Source organism: Carcharhinus amblyrhynchos, chromosome 12 (assembly GCF_965287045.1).
Source record: "Carcharhinus amblyrhynchos chromosome 12, sCarAmb.v2.hapA, whole genome shotgun sequence".
NCBI lineage: Eukaryota > Metazoa > Chordata > Chondrichthyes > Carcharhiniformes > Carcharhinidae > Carcharhinus > Carcharhinus amblyrhynchos.
In genome coordinates this window covers 77,299,962-77,321,882 of record NC_137335.1, presented here as the reverse complement: position 1 = coordinate 77,321,882, position 21,921 = coordinate 77,299,962, and the positions used below count along the sequence as shown (strand labels likewise).

Here is a 21,921-nt window from a genome sequence, read left to right as displayed (position 1 = left end):
GCCATGCTAAAAAATTGACCCTTAGTGTCCTGAGATGCACAGGTTAGAGGAATTAGTGGGTAAAGTATGTGGAGTTGGGGGGGGTAGGGCCTGGGTGGGATTGTGTTCGGTGCAGACTCGATGGGCCGAAGGGCCTCTTTCTGCACCGTCGGGTTTGATGATAACTTAAAAATGCGAGCCAGGCCATTCAGCGCTGATGTTTGGGAACACTTCACGCAAAGGTTAGCGGAAATTGGGACTCTCTTCGTCAAGTGTCAACTGTGCCCCATTGGCAGCACTTCGGCCTCCAAGTCACAAGGTCCCCAGTACAGGTACAACTCCAGGGCTTGAGATTCAAGCAAAATAAAGAATCAAAGTTGACATTCCAGTGCAATACTATTGGAGTGCCGCACTGCCAGAGGTTTCACTTTTCAGATTTAACCCTTTCAGGCGGATGTAAAAAGTCCCTTAGCATGACTTCAAAGAACAGCAGGAGAGTTAGGGAGGAGTGATGGCCTAGTGGTATTATCACTTAACTAGTGACCCAGAAACTCTGCAAACATTCTTGGGACCCGGTTTCAAATCCCACCATGGCAGATGGTGGAATTTGAATTCAATAAAATAAAAGCTGGAATTAAGAATCTACTGATGTATGAAACCATTGTCAATTGTCAGAAAAACTCCTCTGGTTCACTAATGTCCTTCAGGGAAGGAAATCTGCCACCCTTTCCTGGTCTGGCCGACATGTGACTCACGGCAATGTGGTTGACTCTCAGCTGTCCTCTGGCAACTAGGGATGGGCAATAAATACTGACCAGCCAGCGACACCCATGTCCCACAAATTAATTAGAAAAAGCTATCCCCGTGTCTGAACCCATATGCAGCCATTAATCAAATCACAAAAATAGGCTGTCATTTGAGAGAAGTTTGAAGTTTTTGTTTATTTATTAGTCACAAGTAAGGCTTATATTAACACTGAAATGAAGTTAATGTGAAACTCCCCTAGTTGCCACAGTCCAGCGCCTGTTTGGGTCAATGTATCTAACCAGCATGTCTTTCAGACCGTGGGAGGAAACCGGAGGAAACCCACGCAGATACGGGGAGAAAGTGCAAACTCCACACAGACAGTGACTCAAGGCGGGAATCGAACCCGAGTCCCTGGCGCTGTGAGATAGCAATGCTAACCACTGTGCCACATGCCGTCCTTGCTTGCAAGAAGCTTGCTGGATTCAAATTGGGTGCTGCCTTTTCCACATCACAACAGCAACCACAACTGGCTGTGAAGTGCATCGAGATGCCGGATGATCACAGAAGGCGCTATATTAGTACAATTCCTCTTTTTGTTTTGAAGGCTGTTGAGACCAAGCTAATGGTAAATTCAAAACGCAGATTGAGAGAGTTTTGCTTGGCAAGTGTACTAAGAGTTACAGAATCCAGATGGGTGAATGGAGTTAAGATACAGATCAGCCAGGATCCAACTGAGGAGGGAAAAGGCTTAAGGGGCTGAAAGAAATATGTATTGAGCAGGGGGAGGCCAATCTATAATTGAACCAGCTCAAGACAAGTACCGAACAGCACTTGTCCCTGAATAAAAGAGGAGTGAAGGAGTTTCTCAAAAGAGTTCCACTTCTGTAGTTAAAATTAAAATTGCAGCTATGGCATTCCAATATTGTGAAGGTCATGCCTCCAGTACTTAATGCTGTGGTTCAGCATATATTAATAACATGTGATAAGGATTGTTTAAACAGCAATAATTCACATTATATGCATCAGAAAATAGAGACACAACGCTATCAAAGGTCTTAGTTTGCCCTTTTTCAAAAGCTTAGATGAACCCCCAATTGGAGTGTGAAATTTTCCATTAGTGCTCCATGGTGTGTCTGCAAACAGCATTCATGATCAATGATGCAGCTACTCACCAGTTCACAGAAACAACAACAGTAATTTGCATTTATATAGTATCTTTAACATAGTAAGTTGTCCCAAGGCGTTCCACCGAAGCATTAAGGTTAAGAACAAGGCACAGGAGTAGGTGTCTTAACCCTGGTCAGAGGAGGAGGAGGGGTAAGCAGGAGAGGGGAGAGGGGAGAGGTTCCAGAAATAGGTGCCCATGAAAAATTCAGGATGCTTAAGAAACGAGGATTGGGGGGCACTGACATCTCAGAGGGTTGTCAGGATGGGGGGAGGGTGGGAGACATGCACGAGGCCATGAAAAAGTCTGATGCCCAAGATGAGGATTTTAAATTTAAGCTGACCTGCTCAAAACATTTTCAATCACTCGTGGGAAGAATTCTGGCCCACAAAATGCCAAATCAGGGTCAACAAACACCAGAAAACAAATTGGGCAGAATTGGCACCACGAGGTGGTTCATCACACCAGCAATCTGGGAGGAAACCACTTCATTGCTTCTCTAGCCTGAGGGGGCTTGGGAGAAAGAATGAAAGGTTCTTTTTTGTTTTAGGAAAGGAGGGTAGATTGAATTACTTTGGTCCCCCTTGGTATTAAAATATTTGAAACTTTGGGGCGGACGAGGGAGAGAAATGGGACTGGGAAAAGCAGACTGTTCCAATTTGCTGTGTAAAAACCCTAATCTATAAAAGTTATACAATAGGGGCCAAACATACCGCCACAGAGTTCAGAAGCAAAATACAGCGAATGCTGGAAATAGAAAAGAGAAAAGTGTTGGAAAGGCTCAGCTGGTCAGGCGGAGTTTGGATGAAAGGTCATCGCGAGCTGAAAAGTTGTCTCTGCTTCTCCCTCTACAGATGCTGCTAAGCCTTTCCAGCAGTTGTTCTGCTTTTTGCGTCACGGGATACAAACCAGCCATCAGCAGGCTGGTCACTGTGAGAAACATCTAAGGTTCATTTATCAGTGTCACAAGTAGGCTTACATTGACACTGCAATGAAGTTACTGTGAAAATCCCCTAGCCGCCACACCCCGGCGCCTGAGTAAAGAAACCCAGTCCAGTGGATTTAGCGATAAGACTCCAAACCAATTGTGAGAGGCATTGGACACGAGAGCATGCCTGTGAGTGAGGTAAAGAACACAAAAGCAAGCCTGTGACGTGCGTGAGTGAGACAGAGAGCACAAGAGCATGCCTGTGATTGAGACAGAGAACATGAGAGCACTTGGGGGAAGAAAAAGTGAGAATGAGAGAGGAGCACAGAAAGATAGAAAGTTCTAACCTTGATGTGAATCATAGAATGGTAATAGCATGGGCCATCTGCTCCGACATGCCCTTACTGGCTCTCTGCAAGAGCTACTCAGCTAGTCCCCCGCTTCTTCCCCTGGCACAAATTCCTCTTCTCGTGCTAATCCAACAGCTTCTGTTAAAATTAATTTAATTAGTCACAAGTAAGGCTTACATTAACACTGCAATGAAGTTACTGTGAAATTCCCCTAGCCACCACATTCCGGTGCCTGTTAAGGTCAACGCGCCTAACCCACATCTTTCAGAGTGGGGGAGGAAACCAGAGCACCTGGGGGAAACCCACGCAGACACGGGGGGAACGTGCAAACTCCACACAGAATGACCTAAGCCGGGAATCGAACCCAGGTCCCTGGCACTGTGAGGTAGCAGTGCTAACCACTGTGCCACCGTGATGGCCAAAGCCACAATTGAATCTATCCTCACCATACTCACAGGTAAAGCATTTCAAATAGAAACCAGATGAAAAGCTCCACCACATGCCACCACTGAGAACCAGAGGACTCTGAAAGAGGCAATCATTCAACCATTCCCTCCCCATCTACAGCTCAGTCCAGACATCTTCACGTCTTTCAACATTGCCGTCAACAAGACCAAGAGAGAAAGAGAGAGAGTGAGACATACAGGCGGAAATGCTCTGGTAACCAATGAACAGATGGGGGGCTCATCTGCTGTGGCTTCTGTAGGGTGGTATTGACTGCCTAATTGCCAAGCAGCAGGAGAAGGTGCTCTCAATCGTAGCGGATGCAAGGGCCTGCTTACCAGTGACACTGAAATGAAGAGAACATTCCACACCAGGACATTGGCCAGTGCAAGGAGCTTGTTATTTTAAATATACAAGAGAAAGATTTTCTATCCTTCCATGATGTATGGCATTATAAACAGCGTCACATATTTTATGAATTTTTACAAGATTGGAACGATTTGCATTGTTCTTAAATCATTAAAAAAAAATCCCCTTCATCAGATTACGTTCTGGCCAATTTAATTCCTGGTTTACAAGAACCAGATGAAATCCTCAATATGATAAAAGTTGACAAGAGGATTTTTTATAAAACGGAGGTTGCACTGAAGACTGCATCAAAGTAAACGGAGCTACATTCCTCCGTGAAAAAGCTGTAAGTGAATTCTTCAATTGTTATTCTTGGACAGCGTTCCCAAAGCATTATTCTGCCTTAAAAACATTTCCAATGGGTGAACAAGCAGGGCTGTGCCTGGGATAACTAATGAGCAACAAATGTAGGGGTCACTGACCTTAGAACAGTCCTTGATCCATCTTCAAGTTTTAATTTAAGTAGAGGATTTGAAGTTGATTTCAATATTTACTTTTCTCCCCAGCAGCTTAAAACCCCAGTGACAGAAACTCCAATGTTGTTGGCATCCGTCCAGTGATTCGCTTAGCAGAGATGTCAAGACTGCAAATACACTCCACTCCTGCTTGGTAGATTTTTTGATCTTTTGGGAGAGGAGATAGAGGATACCTTTCCAAGCAAACCATTTTGTTTTTAAAAAACATAACCGTTCCGCCTTTTAACATCTCTCAGAGGTCCACATATTAACGATCCTGCTTAATGTACCAGAATGTTACGCTCACGTGGTGTTCAGGCCAAAGGCTGCAATACAGGCTTCTGCCAAACTCAGAATTACATCAGGCATTATATAGCCTAGACCAGCATTTATAGCCCATCTCTAATTGCTCTCAAGAAGGTGGTGGTGAGCTGCCTTCTTGAGCCGCTGCACTCCCTGAAGTGTAGATACGCTCACAGTGCTATTAAAAGGAGGGAGTTCCAGGATTTTGACCTGGCGCCAATGCAGGAATGGCGATATGGTTCCAATTCAGGATGCTGGGGAACTTGCAGGTGGTGATGGTCCCATAGGTCAGCTGCCTTTGTCCTTCTTGGAGGTAGCAGGTTTGGAAGGTGTTGTTGAAGGAGCCTTGGTGTGTTACTGCAGTCTACCTTGCAGCTGGTAACACATTTCCACCAGTAGTGGACCAACTGAACCTTAAGGTCATAGAATCATAGAGTATTACAGCATGGGAAGAGGCCCTTCAACCCATTCTATCATGTACATGCCAGCCATCAAGTGCTTATCTCTTCCAATCACATTTTCCAGCACTCTATCTTTTATACAACCACACAAAATTCACCTGTGTGTCAGTGTTGGCTGAGTGAGATGCACTTCTACCAATGTGACAGGTTGCTTCTGGTTCACTAGAGCAGTGTAGCACTGCCAAACATGCTGCCATTCGTATGAGTCATTAAGCTGCTGCACTCTGAGGCGGGTGTAGAAGTTTCAATGTTGCTATTCAAAGAGCAGCAGCTAGGAGAGCTCTCCCCGGAGTCCTGGCCAATAACCATCCATCACCACCAACATCCACCAACATCACAAGAAACAAGCGGGCTTGTCACTTATCTCTCAGCCATTTTTTGGTGGGGAGTGGGGAGTGGGGAGTGGGGGGTGGGGGGTGGGGAGTGGGGAGTGGGTTATGCATGAATTTACTGCTGCATTTTCCTTCAATGTAATTATGACAACACTTCAACAGCGCTTCACTGACTGGCATGTGATTTGTGACATCCCAAAACATTTTCCAAAGGTGAAAGAAATTCCATATTTCTTCTTCTGTAACTGCACCTTGAAACGTTTCACAAAGTGGGACTGACCACTTAGACGTTAAGCAGAAATAGGCCAGTATTCCAGAACAATCCGCAAAGTCCACTCCTATTAAACCATCACACCCACGCCAGAATATCACAGTAACTACAGTACAAAATGCCCAGAGGGTGCCAAAATGCCAATCTAAACAAACCAACCGAAACACAAGACACCATACTGGTGGCTTAGCTTGCCCATCCAACCAAACAATCACAGGACCGTCATAACCACCAGGGCTTTGGGAAGGAATATCCTGAGGCACATTAGTAATGGCTTTGGGGACAAGATTTCCAAGATGGATGATAAGCACATGCAAACACACAAGATCATTTAGTTTTGAAATTATCCACAACTTACATTATCTTACACCTTTAAAGTAATAAAACACCCCAGGATGCATTAATTATAAAACAATTACACTGAACCACACAGGAAACGTTAGGTCAGAGAGTAGGTTTTAAAGATTGTCTAAAAGAATGGGAGGAGTGGGGGAAAGAGGTAGACAACCAAAGCGTTGGGGGGAGAGGGCGGGGTGAGATTCTAAAGCCTTAGGGGATTTTCATTCTAATTTAAAAAACAATTAGGGAATATGGGGAACAGGTGGGAAGGTGGATCTGAGACCAGGGAAAGATCAGCCATGACCTGATTGAATGGCGGAGCAGGGGTGAATTTGCCTACTTCTGCTACTAATTCCTATGTCCTAGGGAACTGAATGTGAGAGCACAAAGTGGAACGGTTAATTGGCTACGCACAAGAAGGCAAAAATAGATGAACACAGAGATCAGGGGGTCATGGGGTGGATCAGGTTAGAGATAGAGAGAGAGAGAGAGAGAGAAAGCGAGGCCATGAAGTGATTTGAAAATAAGGATGAGAATTTTTAGAAGTGAGACATTGTTTGGCTCGGGTGTTAGGGGAACGGGGGTTTGGTACAAGTTAAGACAAGAGCAGAGTTGACCTCACGTTTGAGGGTCAAGATTGGGAAGGGCAGCCAGGGGTGTGTTAGAATAGTCAAGTATAGAGGCAGCAATGCTTTTCAATCCTCACCACTCACTGAACTTTATATGTTTACAGCATGATGAGTGCTTACAATATTGTTGCACATTCTTCTGCTCATATCAGAAGGGTACATCATCTGTTTTGGGAAATGTTACACCTGTTTTGTAGGCACAGTAATAAAAACTGCTTTGTGACAGTGTTCAATCTCAATGCTGCATGCAATCAGATAGAAACAACAGCAGCCATAATATTTTGGAGGTAAGGATGGGGGTAAGAGAGCAAGAAGTGGAGAAAATTAACATGTCCAAACTCGTATCCAAACAGGCAACATCTTTTCAATCAGAACCATTGTTACCATTGACCAGAAACTGAACAGGACCAGTCATCTACATACCGTGACTACAAGAGCAAGTAACTCATCTCCTGACCCCCCACAAAGCCTGTCCACCATCTACAAGGCACAAGTTGGGACTGTGATGGAACATTCTCCACTGGCCTGGATGAGTGCACTCTGACAACACTCAAGCAGCTCAGCACAATCCAGGACAAAGCAGCCTCCTTGACTGACACCCTACCCACCACCTCCAGATTCCCTCCCTCCACCACAATGCACAGTGGCAACCGTGCGTACCACCTTCAAGGTGCATTCCAGCAACTCACCAATGTTCCTTCGAACAGCACCTCTACCACCTAGAAGGGCCAGGGCAGCAGATTAATGGGAACACCACCAACTGCAAGTTCCCCTCCAAGTCACTCACCATTCTGCTCCTTCACTGTCACTGGCTCAAAATCTTGGAACTCCTTCCCTAGCAGCACAGTAGATGTACCTATCCCACAGAGACTGCAGCAGTTCAAGGTGGTGGCTCACTACCATCTCTCAAGGGCAATTAGGGATGGACAATACATGCTGGCCTAAATCCCACGAAAGAGTAAAGTATGAAAAAAAGCCAACAAGGGGCATTGGGTGTATTCAGCGCAGAGTGTGCTGTTGATGGAACCAAAAGATCCCGCTGGCATGAACAGCTGGAAAATTCTGGCCAGTGTTCAGAAATTGCAACAACTGATTGCTATTTCCACCTGCCACTGGCAATCCATGGGATTGTTTAATTGTGGGATCACAGTAATCTTTGACAGTCCTCCCACAGCACCTTGGTGCAGAACAGCAGCAAGGGCAAATTCCCATCCCTGCTCACGAGTGAACACCAAAGCACTGCCTGGTTTGTGGATCCTCCAGACTGCAGGGAGTGCGATGTGTACAGACCAGGGGTGTTCCAGGACTGATCCAACAACACGCACAACATTGCAACTTCCAGCGCCTTACTCAGAATCCTATCCACCTGAATGGAAACAAGAGGCAGTCTCGTGGCTTGGAAAATTACAGAGAAGGGAAAAAAAAGTTGCACTCACATAGCACCTTGCACGATCTCAGGACCCAATCCACCCCCACCCTTCAAAGCCTTTTACAATCAATTTGATTTTTTGAAAGAATCGACCCCAAACAAAACTTGCATTTATGTCGCGCCTTCCTATGACCAAACACCCCGAAAGATTATACAACCAAATTAAGCATCATCTGAAGAGTAGGCACTGCTGCACTGTCATAAACAAGTCAGCCAATCTATACGCTGTGAGCTCCCATAAACAAGAATGTAAAAAGACCTGATAATCTGTTCTTTTTGTGATGCTCATCGAGAGGACGTCTCACCCACAGGGTGGCAGCTCTGATGCAGCCCAACTTCCCCCCTCAGTCCCAAACAGGTTGGTGTACGGTCAGCCCAGATTTTATGCCCAAGGCTGGAATTTTCCAGCCCTCATGCAGATGGGATCTTCTTGCCCCGCCAACATGATCAGAGATTGCAAAAGCTCACTGGTCTCGACCTAGGGAAACCCACCACTCAAACCACCAATATCGTCAAATTAGATCATCCCTAAGGACACACAGGAGTTACTTTCTTGTTGTCAATCTCTGCCTTAAACTAATGGCTAGACAAAGAGTGGAAACACCTCCTCAGCAACGCACGCCTTCTTGTTGGCCAACCCTTGTCTGTCTGGGGCCTTAGTTATAGAGACGCAATCTGCCCATCCCCCTCGGTCTCATGTAGGCCAGACTAAGTAAGGGTGGCAGATTTCCTCAACCAAAGGACACCAATGAACTGGTTTGTACAACAATCCACTGGTTACACAGTTATCATAAGGAGACTAGCTTTAAATTCAAGATCTATAAATTTATTGAATTTACATTCTACTAACCGCTGTGGAGACCTGAACCCTTGCCTCAGGGCATTAGCCTGCGCCTTTGGTTTACTGGTGCAGTAACACTGCTCCTATGTCACCCTCCCTGTTGCTGATGGTTGAAAAGACTCGGGGTTTTGCCCTTCTAAGGTAAGGTTTTCAGCAACCATAAACTGAAAACACCACGAGGAGGCCCAGATGATGGTCCAATTGTTAGGGTACCCGATAGCTGATTCAGAGATCACGATTTCAAGTCCCAACCATGCTGCAAATCATAGAGTCACAGAGGTTTACAGCATGGAAACAGGCCCTTCAGCCCAACTTGTCCATGCTGCCCCTTTTTTTAAACCACTGAGCTAGTCCCAATTGCCTGTATTTGGCCCATATCCCTCTATAGCCATTTTACCCATGTAACTGTCTAAAAGACAAGATTATACCCGCCTCTACTACTACCTCTAGCAGCGAGTTCCAGACACTCAACACCCTCTGGTGAAAAAATTGCCCTTCTGGACACTTCTGCATCTCTCCCCTCTCACCTTAAACCTATGCCCTCTAGTTTTAGACTCCCCTACCTTTGGGAAAAGATATTGACTATCTAGCTGATCCGTGCCTCTCGTTATTTTATTGACCTCTATAAGATTACCCCTAAGCCTCCTAAACTCCAGAGAAAGAAGTCCCAATGGAGAAAAGATTGAGTTCAATTAATCTGACAAATTTGCAAGTTGGCACGAGAGACAGAAGAAATACACAAAGTCTCTTTCATCATAACCACCAACTGATTCACTCACATTCTTCAGGGAAGATGCGTACCACACTCCAAGGGGTGTGCACGTGACTCCAATACCACACCGTGTGGTTTGACACACATATCCTGAGGACAACTAGGGATGAGCAACAAAAAAGAAAAATTATGTGTATTTAGAAAAGAAAGCTCCTTGCCTTTGAGGGCCCGCCTCAGACAGATTCAGACAAGGCCAATCCCACAACCCTAACTGCCTGCCACTCCAGGCCTATCTGGGCCGTGGAAGAGTGCGGGGGCGAGGGAGGGGGGAAAATGAAGCTGGAGTGATGAAACAAAGGCTTTAAAGAGAGAGTTTCACTTCAGTTTGCAACCACAATCAACCCCGAAATCACAAAACAATCCAACATAGATTAAACTGAATGCAAGTTTCACAATAAGGCAGCACTCCAGGTCTACATTAAATGGTCTCCCATAGGTAACGCTTCTGACTAACCTCACACTTCCTCCCAATTATCCTCATTTGCTACTCACTGTCTCCCACTGAATTGATTTCATTCCTCAGCTAAATATTTGCATCACCAGCCCCAACCAGAGACTTATAAATTTTAATGATTTTCATAAAAATTAAATTCCAGTGGTATTTTTCACCCCCAAGTAATTTTAAATTTCTTGATGTGATTCGTGCGATTCTCCCCAGAGCTGCACTGCGGAAAATAGCTTTTTCATGCAATACTGACAAGAATGAACCCTTGGAGAGCGTCGCAGTCTCTCCAATAACCGCAGCTTCCCGGCCTTTTCAACTCAGCGCTGATAGAATTGTAACAGTGCTTCCACTGTGCATTATAAACATGCCCACATTTTCATGTCTTCATCAGCGTAGGGGCCATTTGTCTTGCATTGCTAAACACAGGTCTGCTAAGGGAGGGGTCAGGAGAGTTTGTTGAGCAGAGGTAGTAAAAGGAGGGATATCTTCTATTACCAGCGTTCCTTCTACTACCCCCAACCCCCCCCACATCCCACCCCACCCTCTCCGCATCCCCCCAAAGATCAGCTGATTTGGACACGCATTTGTTATTGCTCCTGGCGTTTTATTGGTTGTTTGAGTTTCCAAATTGATCTGTTCTCTCTCTCTCTGGTCAATCTCGAAGTCCATTCAGGTCCTCTCAGCAAACTAGTCCCATCGCATTCCTCACCCAGTCCACGGTGAGGGAACGGCTCCTCAGAACAGCCAGTTTGTTTGGCATGAGATCAAAGGAGGTTGAGGGGGGAGATCTAACAGAGGGAGGCAGGAGCAACAGTGGTTAGCACTGCTGTCTCACAGCACCAGGGACCCGGGTTCAATTCCCGGCTTGGGTCACTGTTTGTATGGAGTTTGCACATTCTCCCTGTATCTGCGTGGATTTCCTCTGAATGCTCCGGTTTCCTCCCACAGTCTCAAGGACATGCAGGTTAGGTGGATTGACCGTGCTAAATTCTCCCTCAGTGTACCCGAACAGGCGCTGGAGCGTGGCGACCAGGGGATTTTCACAATAACTTCATTGCGGTGTTAATGCAAGCCTGCTTGTGACACTAATAAATAAACTTTTTTTTTGGGATTATGATGGATTTAGTAAAAGGGGGCAGGGAGATCGGGAGCCCCGCAATCTCAGCCTCTTCATTCTCCCATGCTCTCGGGAAGGGTCCTGCAGCCCCTGGGACATTTTTCCCTGTTCAACCAAAACACTGTTCTGTGGTCTCTCCGCGTTCTTTCTTCAGAACACTCCACATCGACTGCCTTTAAGTTTCATTCTTTCCTCAAGCACAACATCGCAGCTCCTACTTCTGAGGGTCGTTTTCTCTTTTCTTTTTCGATATATATTTCTAAAATCTTGACTGAGTCGGCCAGTCCAGGCTCATTCCACATTCATCTTTCAGGGTCCGGCAATACCTCGACATCTCACTGGGTCTGTTTGCCTTCGAGTGAACAGGTCAAAATGGTGGAAACTTGTCCACCAAGCCACATCACACTTTTGATCATAATGCCTTAATGATGAGGGGCAAATAAAAGCAAGCAAATCCTGAACTCCAGATCCCACTACCTCATGGGACATCCTGCCCCATGTGTCCAATGATCTGTAGGTTGCGAATCATAGAATTCCCTGCAGTGCAGAAGGAAGCCATTCAGCCCATCGAGTCTGCACCGAACACAATCCCACCTAGATTCAATTCCCATAATCCCACATATTTACCCTGCTAATCCCCCTGGCACTTGGGACAATTTAGCGTGGCCAATCCACCTAACCAGCACATGTTTGGACTGTAGGAGGAAACTGGAGCACTCAGAGGAAACCTACACAGGCACAGGGAGAACGTGCAAACTTCACACAGACGGTGACTCAAGCCCAGAATTGAACCTGGGTCCCTGGCGCTGTGAGGCAGCAGTGCTAACCACTGTGCCACTGGGAGACCCTGGGGTGGAATTCTCTGGCCGTTTAGGCCGGTGGGATTCTCTGAGCCCATTGGCAGCCCCCACCCCACCACCCGCGGGTTTCACAGCGGCATGGGGTGACTTTAGTGGGAAATCCCACTGACAGCCTGTTCAGTCACATGAAGACCCCTGCCAGAAACCCACCAACCCGAGTAGACATCATCCTTGAATCACAGCACGGCCGATGGCAGCTGACGGCCCAGGATCAGCCCAGGCTTGTGTGCTCTCCAGCCTGTGGAGGGAGGACTCTAAGACAAGAGTGCTGCCCACTGAGCCACAAGAAGGGGATGCTAAAAAAGGTAAATGATGCAGTCCCACCTACACAAAAAGGGCGACAAAATGGCCAACCAGAGTGCCATTCAACCTCTTGTTTGTTCTCTTGAGACACGGGCATGAAGCAGAAGAACCAGGGGAACAACACTACTGTACCACCATGTCACCCCTCGAGGAATGAAGCAGCCTGCTCGCTACACAATAATCAGCATTACTTCACTTTTTTATTTTAAGTTCTCCCCACCACCGCCCCCTCCCCCCCCCCCGCCCACTCTCAAAAAATAATTGGGTAACAGAAAATGACCCTGATAGCTGGACGCAAATTCACCCGTAAACATTAAACTAATCACCGCTTCTCATTTCTTCCTGCGAGTCACAACTCCCCTCCACAGAAATCCAGTTTAAAACAGCTCGGCTAATGAAGCGTGCCATTGCGACTGCCATTACGATTGCAATCTCGTTTTCCAGAAATTTCTCACACATGAACTTAATAATTTTCAAAAATGATTGCTCCAAAAACATTCCCCATCTCGACTTTCAAGAAAAAGTCAGTTCCTGTCAAAGCCGCACGGTCATTTTTTTGGCAACGTCTCTGCACCAATGGGATTGGAGAACGTCTTGGTTTTGAGAGCCATGCTCTTTGGGGGCAGGCGGGGGTCAAAGAGGCTCTCGATCATGCTTTTGCTGCCATCAATACTCCGAACTCAGTCTACGGACATCAATCCTACCTGGGTAGGTGTTAATATCAACCACATGCAGGTAGAGAACCTTAACTGGTGTTTCATGAGAGCACTTGTCGAGGCATTGACTGAAACAGTTGAGTTAGGAGGGATATGCTTGTAGAGTGAAATATTGCAAATAAATACAAAACCGAGAAGAGACTGGTTCCAGTATCATCCTTCACCAGCTGGATTTCCAGAATTGAACAATTCCAGCAAAAGCCTCACAGCATCAGGGACCGGGTTCAGTTCCAGCCTCGGGTCACTGTCTGTGTGGAGTTTGCACATTCTCCCCGTGTCTGCATGGGTTTCCGCCGGGTGCTCCGATTTCCTGCCACGCTCCAAAGATGTGCACGTTAGGTGGATTGACCATGCTAAATTGCCCCTTAGTGTCCCAAGATGTGTAGGTTAGTGTTAGGGGGAACTAGCAAGGTAAACAGATGGTGTTAAGGGGGATAGGGCCTGGGTGGGATCGTGGTTGGTGCAGACTCAATGGGCCAAATGGCTTCCTTCTGCACTGTAGGAATTCTATAATTCTAGTTGGTCAGATGTCAACCATCTCTTGTGCGTGGCTCCAGAGGCAAGGGCCAGTTTCAACTTCCAGGAAACAGACTGGTCCTTCTTCTGGATCTCTTTGGTCATTACAAAAATCAGTCTCTTACACAGTTACATAAGGCACAGAAAGAGGTCATTCGCACCTCTGCCTAGCATTTATGCCACACACACTTATACACAAGTGCACTGCAGTAACTCAGCAAGGCTCCATTGACAGCACCTTCCAAATCCCCCACCTCTACATCTAGAGAGACAAGGGCGGCAAATACAAGGGAGCACCACCACCTGTAACTCTCCTCCAAGAGACTCACCATCCTGACTTGGAAATAAAGCACCATTCCTTCACCGTCACTAGGTCAAATTCATAAGAACATAAGAAATAGGAGCAGGAGTAGGCCATCTAGCCCTTCGAGCCTGCCCCGCCATTCAATAAGATCATGGCTGGTGGCTCAGTTCCACTTTCCCGCCCTCTCCCCATAACCCTTAATCCCCTCTCTTATCAAGAACCCATCAACCCACTTCTTAAAAATATTTAGCGAGGCAGCCTCCACCACTTCAACGGGCAGAGAATTCCAGAGATTCACCACCCTTTGAGTGAAGAAGTTCCTCCTCAACTCCGTTCTAAACCGCCTCCCCTTTATCTTGAGGCTGTGCCCCCTAGTCCTACTGTCTTTTTTGAGCGGGAAGAGTCTCTCCACCTCTATCCTATCCATCCCATTCATCATCTTATACGTCTCAATGAGATCTCCCCTCATTCTTCTAAACTCTAACAAGTACAAGCCTAGTTTATTCAGCCTCTCCTCATAGCTCAATCTCCTCAACTCCGGTATCAGCCTAGTAAACCTCCTCTGCACTCCCTCCAGGGCCAAAATATCCTTGCGCAGGTGCGGCGCCCAAAACTGCACACAGTACTCCAGCTGCGGCCTCACCAATGCCCTATACAGCTGCAGCAAGACCTCCCTACTTTTATATTCAATTCCCAGGACTCCCTCCCTAACAGCACTGTTGGAGTGATTCTCCGATCTCACTGCCCCCGGCACAGATTACACCAATCCCAGGGAATAGTGTGCCAGCCTAAAAAAGTCTGTTCCATTCTTGTGCCAAACAGTTTGTAATCATTCCGATCCCTCCTCAACGCCGCAAACCGGATCACATCTAGAAAGGGTGCAAGCCCGATTAGCATAGTTAAAGTAATATTTAAATATTCATAGCCTGTTTGATGCCAGATTCTCCCAGCTCCTGGGATCTTCTGGCCTTCAGGCGTAGCACTAGAAACAGTGAGAATTACTACTGGTCTCCACTAGCAGAAACCATGCACAATGGCCACACTGGGGGTCTTGGAGGCCATCAAAACCTCCAGATGGTTGAGGGCATGTTACGAACCGGTGCAGATCACTACAATATTCTTGCCGGAAGTTTTCTGGGGGAAGATTCCATCCCACGCATGTAGCTACACCACATGGACTGCAGCGGTTCAAGAAGGCGGCTCTCACCATCTTCTCAAAGGGGCAATTAGGGATGTGCAAAAAATGCTGACCTAGCCAGCAAGGCCCACATCCAGCGCAAGAATAAAGAAAGCACAAGAATCCACCCACCCCTTTTTAACCCTGTTAACATGTCCTTCTATGTCTTCTGAAATTAGCCTCCAAAGATTGACCAACTAACCAGAATCTTATTCTTCAAAAATCGTTGGAACATTTGACTTTTCTCTCTGTATTATGGTTCAGGGAGATGATAAGGTTGGGTGAATCAAGTTCAGAGTGCTCCCACACATTTCCTGGACAGCTCTGGGATCTGTGACGATACTGTGCCTTTAAGAAATGTATCTATGTCATTTTTCTAGCAAAGGGTGTGTTAATGCTTAGCTTCATTTAACAATGGCAAATTGTCTACCACCAGCAGCTCACATTTAAGTTTTATTTATTAGTGTCACAAGTAGGCTTACATTAACACAGCAATGACGTTATTGTGAAAATCCCCTAGGGATTAGGTGCATTGGCCATGCTAAATTCTCCCTCAGTGTACCCGAACAGGCAGGTTTACACATCTCCATGTTGAAGTTTCTTCCCTCACCATACTGCTCCTTCATCCAGCTGCTCAATAGTTAAACATCAAGCTCACAGCAGTGACACATTCTACTTCTAGACAGTACATTGGATATATGACACAGAAACAGGCCCTTCGGCCCATCTGGTCCATACTGGCATCTATGCTCCTCGCGAGTCTTCTCTCACCTAAACATATCATCATAATTCTCTATTCCTACCTCTCTCATACGTTTAACTGGTTTCTCCTCGATAACTATTCACTTCAACCACTCGCTATGGGAGTGAGTTCCACATTCTCATCACTCTTTAGGTAAAGAAGTTTCCTCTGAATTCGCTATTGGATTCCTTGGTGACTACCTTATATTGATGACTCCAGAGATGCCCTAGTTAGTCACAAGAGGAAACATTTTCTCTGTATCCAACCTTTCCAAATTTTAAGGATCACTATTTGCTCTTTACCTTGCCCTTACGAGAAAAGAGACCCAGACTGTTCATCCTCTCCTGAAAGATAGACCCTGCATGTTTCTGGTATCTTACCTAGTACAACGTTTTACACCCTCTTCACTATCTCTATGCCTATTTTGTGAGGTAGTGACTCGAATTGTACACAGTATTCCAAGTGGGATCTAACCAAGGGTTCACGACAGGTTTAGCATAACTGCTCTACATTTCAATCCTCTGTGTCAAGTAATAAATCCGAGTGTTTGGTTTGTTTTGTTTATGGCCATTTAATAAGATTATAGCTGATTGGACTGTGGCCTCGACTGTTAACAGAATCCAAGCCAGTTTGTGAACTCCAAACTCGGAGTGTTTCTTTACTGAGAGAGGTTTATTGGCTTTATTCAGTCTCATTGCTCCTGCCCCCAGGCTCAGTGTGTCATTTGTCCCCATTTTAAAATTTTCAGCCCACCCATGCCAGCCACAAGACAGGACGGGACAGCATGGTGGCACAGTGGTTAGCACTGCTGCCTCACAGCACCAGGGACCCGGGTTCGATTCCCGGCTTGGGTCACTGTCTGTGCAGAGTTTGCACGTTCTCCCCATGCCCGCATCGGTTTCCTCCGGGTGCTATGGTTTCCTCCCACAGTCCAGAAGACATGCTGGTTATAGGCGCATTGGCCGTGCTAAATTCTCCCTCAGTGTACCCAAACAAGCACCAGAGTGTGGCAACCAGGGGATTTTCACAGTAAATGTAAGCCTACTTGCAACACTAATAAATAATTTCTTTTTAAATTTGAAAAGGACGATTTTATTGAACCCAAATTCAATCTGACCATCAAAACTTGTGAGATTCAAGCCTAGAAGGTCAAAGGATTGTGCTAGGGATGTGAAATACCAGTTCAGTGACCTAGACCACTCGGCTAACTCAGAATATTTAATTAAGTAATACACTTCACCTGAGCATCATAACAATATAATTAACACACTGTTTACATCTACTCATGTCTAACTGCAAACCCCCCACCCTGCCCCAAACTCTGCACCCCCAATACCCTTTCACTCCCTTGTCATACAAGAGTCTATTTAACTCAGCCTTAAAAGCCTCACCGTGGGTAGCATGGAGACACAGTTGTTAGCACTGCTGCCTCACAGCGCCAGAGACCTGGGTTCGATTCCCGGCTTGGTTCGAGTTTCTGTGTGGAGTTTGCATGTTCTCCCCGTGTCTGTGTGGGTTTCCTCCAGGTGCTCCGGTTTCCTCCCACAGTCCAAAGACATGCTGGTTAGATGCGTTGGGCCATGCTAAATTCTCCCTCAGTGTAACCCGAACGGCGCCGGAGTGTGGTGACTAGGGGATTTTCACAGTAACTTCATTGCAGCGTTAATGTAAGCTTACGTGCAGCTAAAAAATAAACTTTTCTTGTTAAAAATATTCAATGAGCCATCCTCCACAGCTCTCTGGAGAAGAGAATTCCAAAGACTAACAGCCCTTTGAAGGAAAAAGAACTCTCATCTCCATCTTAAATAGAAGAGCCCTTATTTTTAAACTCTGACCCTCGAGTTCCAGTGTCTCCAACAAGAGAGATATCCTTTCAGCATCCAACCGCTCAAACCCCCTTGAGTCTATTTAACTCAGCCTTAAAAGCCAAACCATGGGCAGCACGGTGGTTAGCAATAAGATCACCTCTCATTCTTCAAAATTCCAATGGATATAGGCCTAGCCTGTTCAACCTTTCCTCACAAGACAGTGCCCGAGCATAGGTATTGGGCAACGTATTGGTAAGTGTCCCAGCATAAATCGTGTGTTAGAGAAAAGTCTACAGAGCGGATAATGCCAGGAATTGGTGCTGGGAGATGTACTGACTACAGTGTCCGAGGGATCTGTGCTAGTGGACGCTAGAGATTGGTGTTTGGTGCCTTACTGACCTTGGACACCACGCTGACAAATGAACTGAGTGGGATGTCCACATGGGAAGATGTACTGGGTCAGATATTCCAGCGCTCAGGAGTTGAGATAGACTGCGTGAGCTGTCCCCAGTATGCTGCTTTGGGATTCAGCGAGTGAGCTCTCAGAACTGTACTGAGCGAAATGTCCCCAAGAAAATAAAAGTATAGTGAAAAAAATAAGTGAGGATAAATTTCCACCATCTGCACAATCTGGAACAGAGCCTGGGTGATCATTAACATTCAAATGGTAGGGCTGCTCACAGAACTCATCTCTAAATAAATATTTAGCACCTCAGCCTGACAAGTTAAAGCCATTTTTATTAAAAGCTTCATGCAGGGCAAAGTGGCGATTTAAAAACAGCTTTTAAATGTTGCATCACTCTCGCTCTCTCATGACCCGTGTTCCAGACAGCGGATCAGAATGCAGCAGACGTGTGACCTGTTTCCAACCCTCTGCCAAAAATGAGTCAAACGGAGGATTAATCCTGGAAACAGGGCTTGGGGGGGGGGGGGTAGTGTGAGGTTTGAGTTTATTTTCCTTGCAAAGGGTTATTGGATTTTGAACGTATTACAAGTAGCTACTGACAGAGCCGGTTGGAGGGGAGGAGGGTGAGGGAGTCGGATCTGTTTCAAGTAAAATATTAAAGGGTACAGGGCAAGAACAGGATTACAATAGATATTTCTCTGAGGATGCGAGTATTGTTGAATTTGCTGACAGCTCTATTCATTGTACAGATGGATTTTTTGACCCCCCTCCTGCCAGAAAACACTGATCAAACTCATTGAACATCAGAACCTGTGGCCTGTTGCAGTGAAATAGGTCACCTGTGCATCTTTTTCACCACCCCCCCCATCATGCTCAATAATTACAGTCAAAACCATCGCCTAGAAATTGTCAATCCGAGCAATAAATGCTGGATCACGCCTTCATAATGCATGCCAACACTGCCATCTGATGGTATTAGACAGGCACTGCAGTTTATCCTCCAAATAACCTTCTTCCTTAATCCTCACCACATGGAATAGGAAAAAAGATCTTACATTTGTATGGTGCCTTTCACAACATCGGGAGTATTTTATAACCAACAACAAACTTCTTTGCAATGTCAGAAACTTGGTGAGTAATGTGCACAAGCCAAGCTCCCACAACTGAGATTAACGATCAGATGATCAGCTTTGGAGGATGGTTAAGAGACAAATATTGACCAGGACACCGAACTCTCACTCCTCTCTATCTCTCTCTCTCATATGGCAATCCCTTCATTGCACAGGCTGCAGGGGATCGAGGGAGTGACTCACCATCCCTTTCACGGGGAGTTAGGAATGGGGAACAAAATAGTCCCAGAAATATCCACATGCTGCAAATTAATGCAATTGTTTTTTTTTTAAAAAAGCCCTTCCTGTTGCATTGAGCTCTCCAGTTCAATTGGGATGGACTCTTCCAGCTCGCTCCTGTGCAGTGCAGCCAGAAATCAGAGTGAAAGGAGTCAAGGGGACGTTACTCTCAAAAAGCATCATTGATGCACTGTAGGGATTCTATCAGCCCAGAGTCTGCACCGATTCTCTGACAAAGCAGCTGACCCAGTCCTATCCCCATAAACCCTGCACATTTACCATGACTAATCCACCTAACCTACATATCTTTGGATAATAAGGGGCAATTTAGCATGGCCAATCCACCTCTGGAGTGTGGGAGCAAAGTGGAGCACCCAGAGGAAACACAGCATGGGGAGAACCTGCGATCTCCACACAGACAGTGACCCAAATCTCGAATTGAATCTGGCTCCCTAGTGCTGTGAGGCATCAGTGCTTACTAACCACTGTGCCACCGTGCTGCCCTTCAATCAAACAAAAACTTAAGATACAAAATCTCTTCACGATGCGCTTGAAGGTCACCACATGAAAATTTAACAAAATCAGATTGCATACAAAGAAATCATTCCCAATTAAATAAAACATTGACAACAATTTACAATTGCAGTTATTTGGGAAGTGAGAAACACTGGGGCCTCAGTGTGACCAGGACACACATTCTCTTACCTTTTAAATGGGCAGCATGGTAGCACAGTGGTTAGCACTGCTCCCTCACAACTCTGGGAACCTGGGTTCGATTGCCAGCTTGGGTCACTGTCTGTGTGGAGTTTGCACGTTGTCCCCATGTCTGCATGGGTTTCCTCCAGGTGCTCCAAAGATGTGCAGGTTAGGTTGATTGGTCATGCTAAGTTTTCCCTCAGTATTCCGGGATGTGTAGGTTAGAGGGATTAACGGGGTGAATGTGTGGGGCTCTGGGAATAGGAGTGGGATTGTTGTCAGTGCTGCCTCAATGGGCTGAATGGCCTCCTTCGCATTGTAGGGTTTCTACGATTCTAAATGCCAGAAGCCGAATCAGATTGAGGTGTGTAAACAAGTTACATCCAGATGTTGCAAGTGTAACATTAGGGAATAATTATGAAGATTGAACCAGGGATCAGAGCTCCGTGCAATAGATTTCAGAATTTCATTCCTTACTGACCTCAACTGGCTCCATCAATATAAAAAATCCACACTTTGTGAGGGAGCACACACTTGTGTGACTAAACTGGGGTCTTTCTCCCAAGAGACTAACTGGTCAAGCCATTTAAAATTGTGGAGAGATTAGATCGGGTAAATAGTTTGAAACTGTGACCAAAGGCTGGATAACAAGAGGACACAGCTTTAAGATGACTAGTTAAAGTAGTCAGGAGGGAGTTTTCTTTATTCAATGATTAGGATTTGAAATGCACTGACTGGTAGGTGCTGGATACAGATTCAGTGTGGCAGCCTTCTGGAAGAAATTGGATAAAAGAAGAAAAATGCCAGGAAATGGGGATTTCACCTGATTTATTGTCATATGTATTAGTATACAGTGAAAAGTTTTGGTTTCTTGCATGCTGTACAAAGCATACCATCCATCAAGAAGGAATGGAAAGGGTGCAGAATGTAGTGTTACAGTCATTGCTAGAGTGTAAAGAAAGATCAACTTAATGTGAGGTAGGTCCATTCAAAAGTCTGACAGTAGCAGGGAAGAAGCTGTTCTTGAGTCGGTTGGTATGTGACCTCAGATTTTTATATCTTTTTCCTGACGGAAGAAGTGGAAGAGAGAATGTCCAAGGTGCGTGGGGTTCTTATTATACTGGCTTTTCCAAGGCAGCAGGAAGTGTAAGCAGAGTCAATGGATGGGAGGCTGGTTTGAGTGATGGACTGGGCTTTGTTCACAACTCTTTGTAGTTTCTTGCAGTTATAGACAGAGGAGAACCCATACTAAGCTGTGATACAACAAGAAAGAGTACTTTCTGTGGTGCATCTGTAAAAGTTTATGAGAGTCTTGCAGACATGCCAAATTTTCTGAGCCTCCTGAGAACATAGTGGCGTTGGTGGGCTTTCTTAATGATAGCATTGGCATAGAGAGACCAGGACAGGTTGTTGGTGATCAGGACACCTAGAAACTAGAAGCTCTCGATCTTTTCCACTTTATCCCCGTTGATGTAAACAGGGGCATGTTCTCCTCTATGCTTCCTGAAGTCAACGACTAACAATGATGTTTCATTAACATTGAGGAGGAGATTATTGTCGCCGCACCAATTCACTAGATCCTCTATTTTTTCCTTGTACTGTGTCTCATCAATGTTTCCGATCTGACCC

The 21,921-nt window shown here is 45.8% G+C and overlaps 1 protein-coding gene across 4 annotated transcripts in view; it reads right to left on the bottom strand.

Moving 5' to 3' along the window:
• The window catches only part of smyd3 (SET and MYND domain containing 3), a 664,143-nt gene that overhangs the window by 622,576 nt on the left and 19,646 nt on the right, over positions 1–21,921 (bottom strand). Inside the window, exon 1 of one of the 4 annotated variants that reach the window (XM_080200785.1) lies at positions 4,444–4,751. The exons of the other annotated variants lie outside the window; for them this stretch is intronic. The gene's annotated coding sequence lies outside the window, so the exon portion shown is untranslated. Of the gene's footprint in view, positions 1–4,443; positions 4,752–21,921 lie in introns of those variants that run through there. 4 annotated transcript variants of the gene reach the window in all.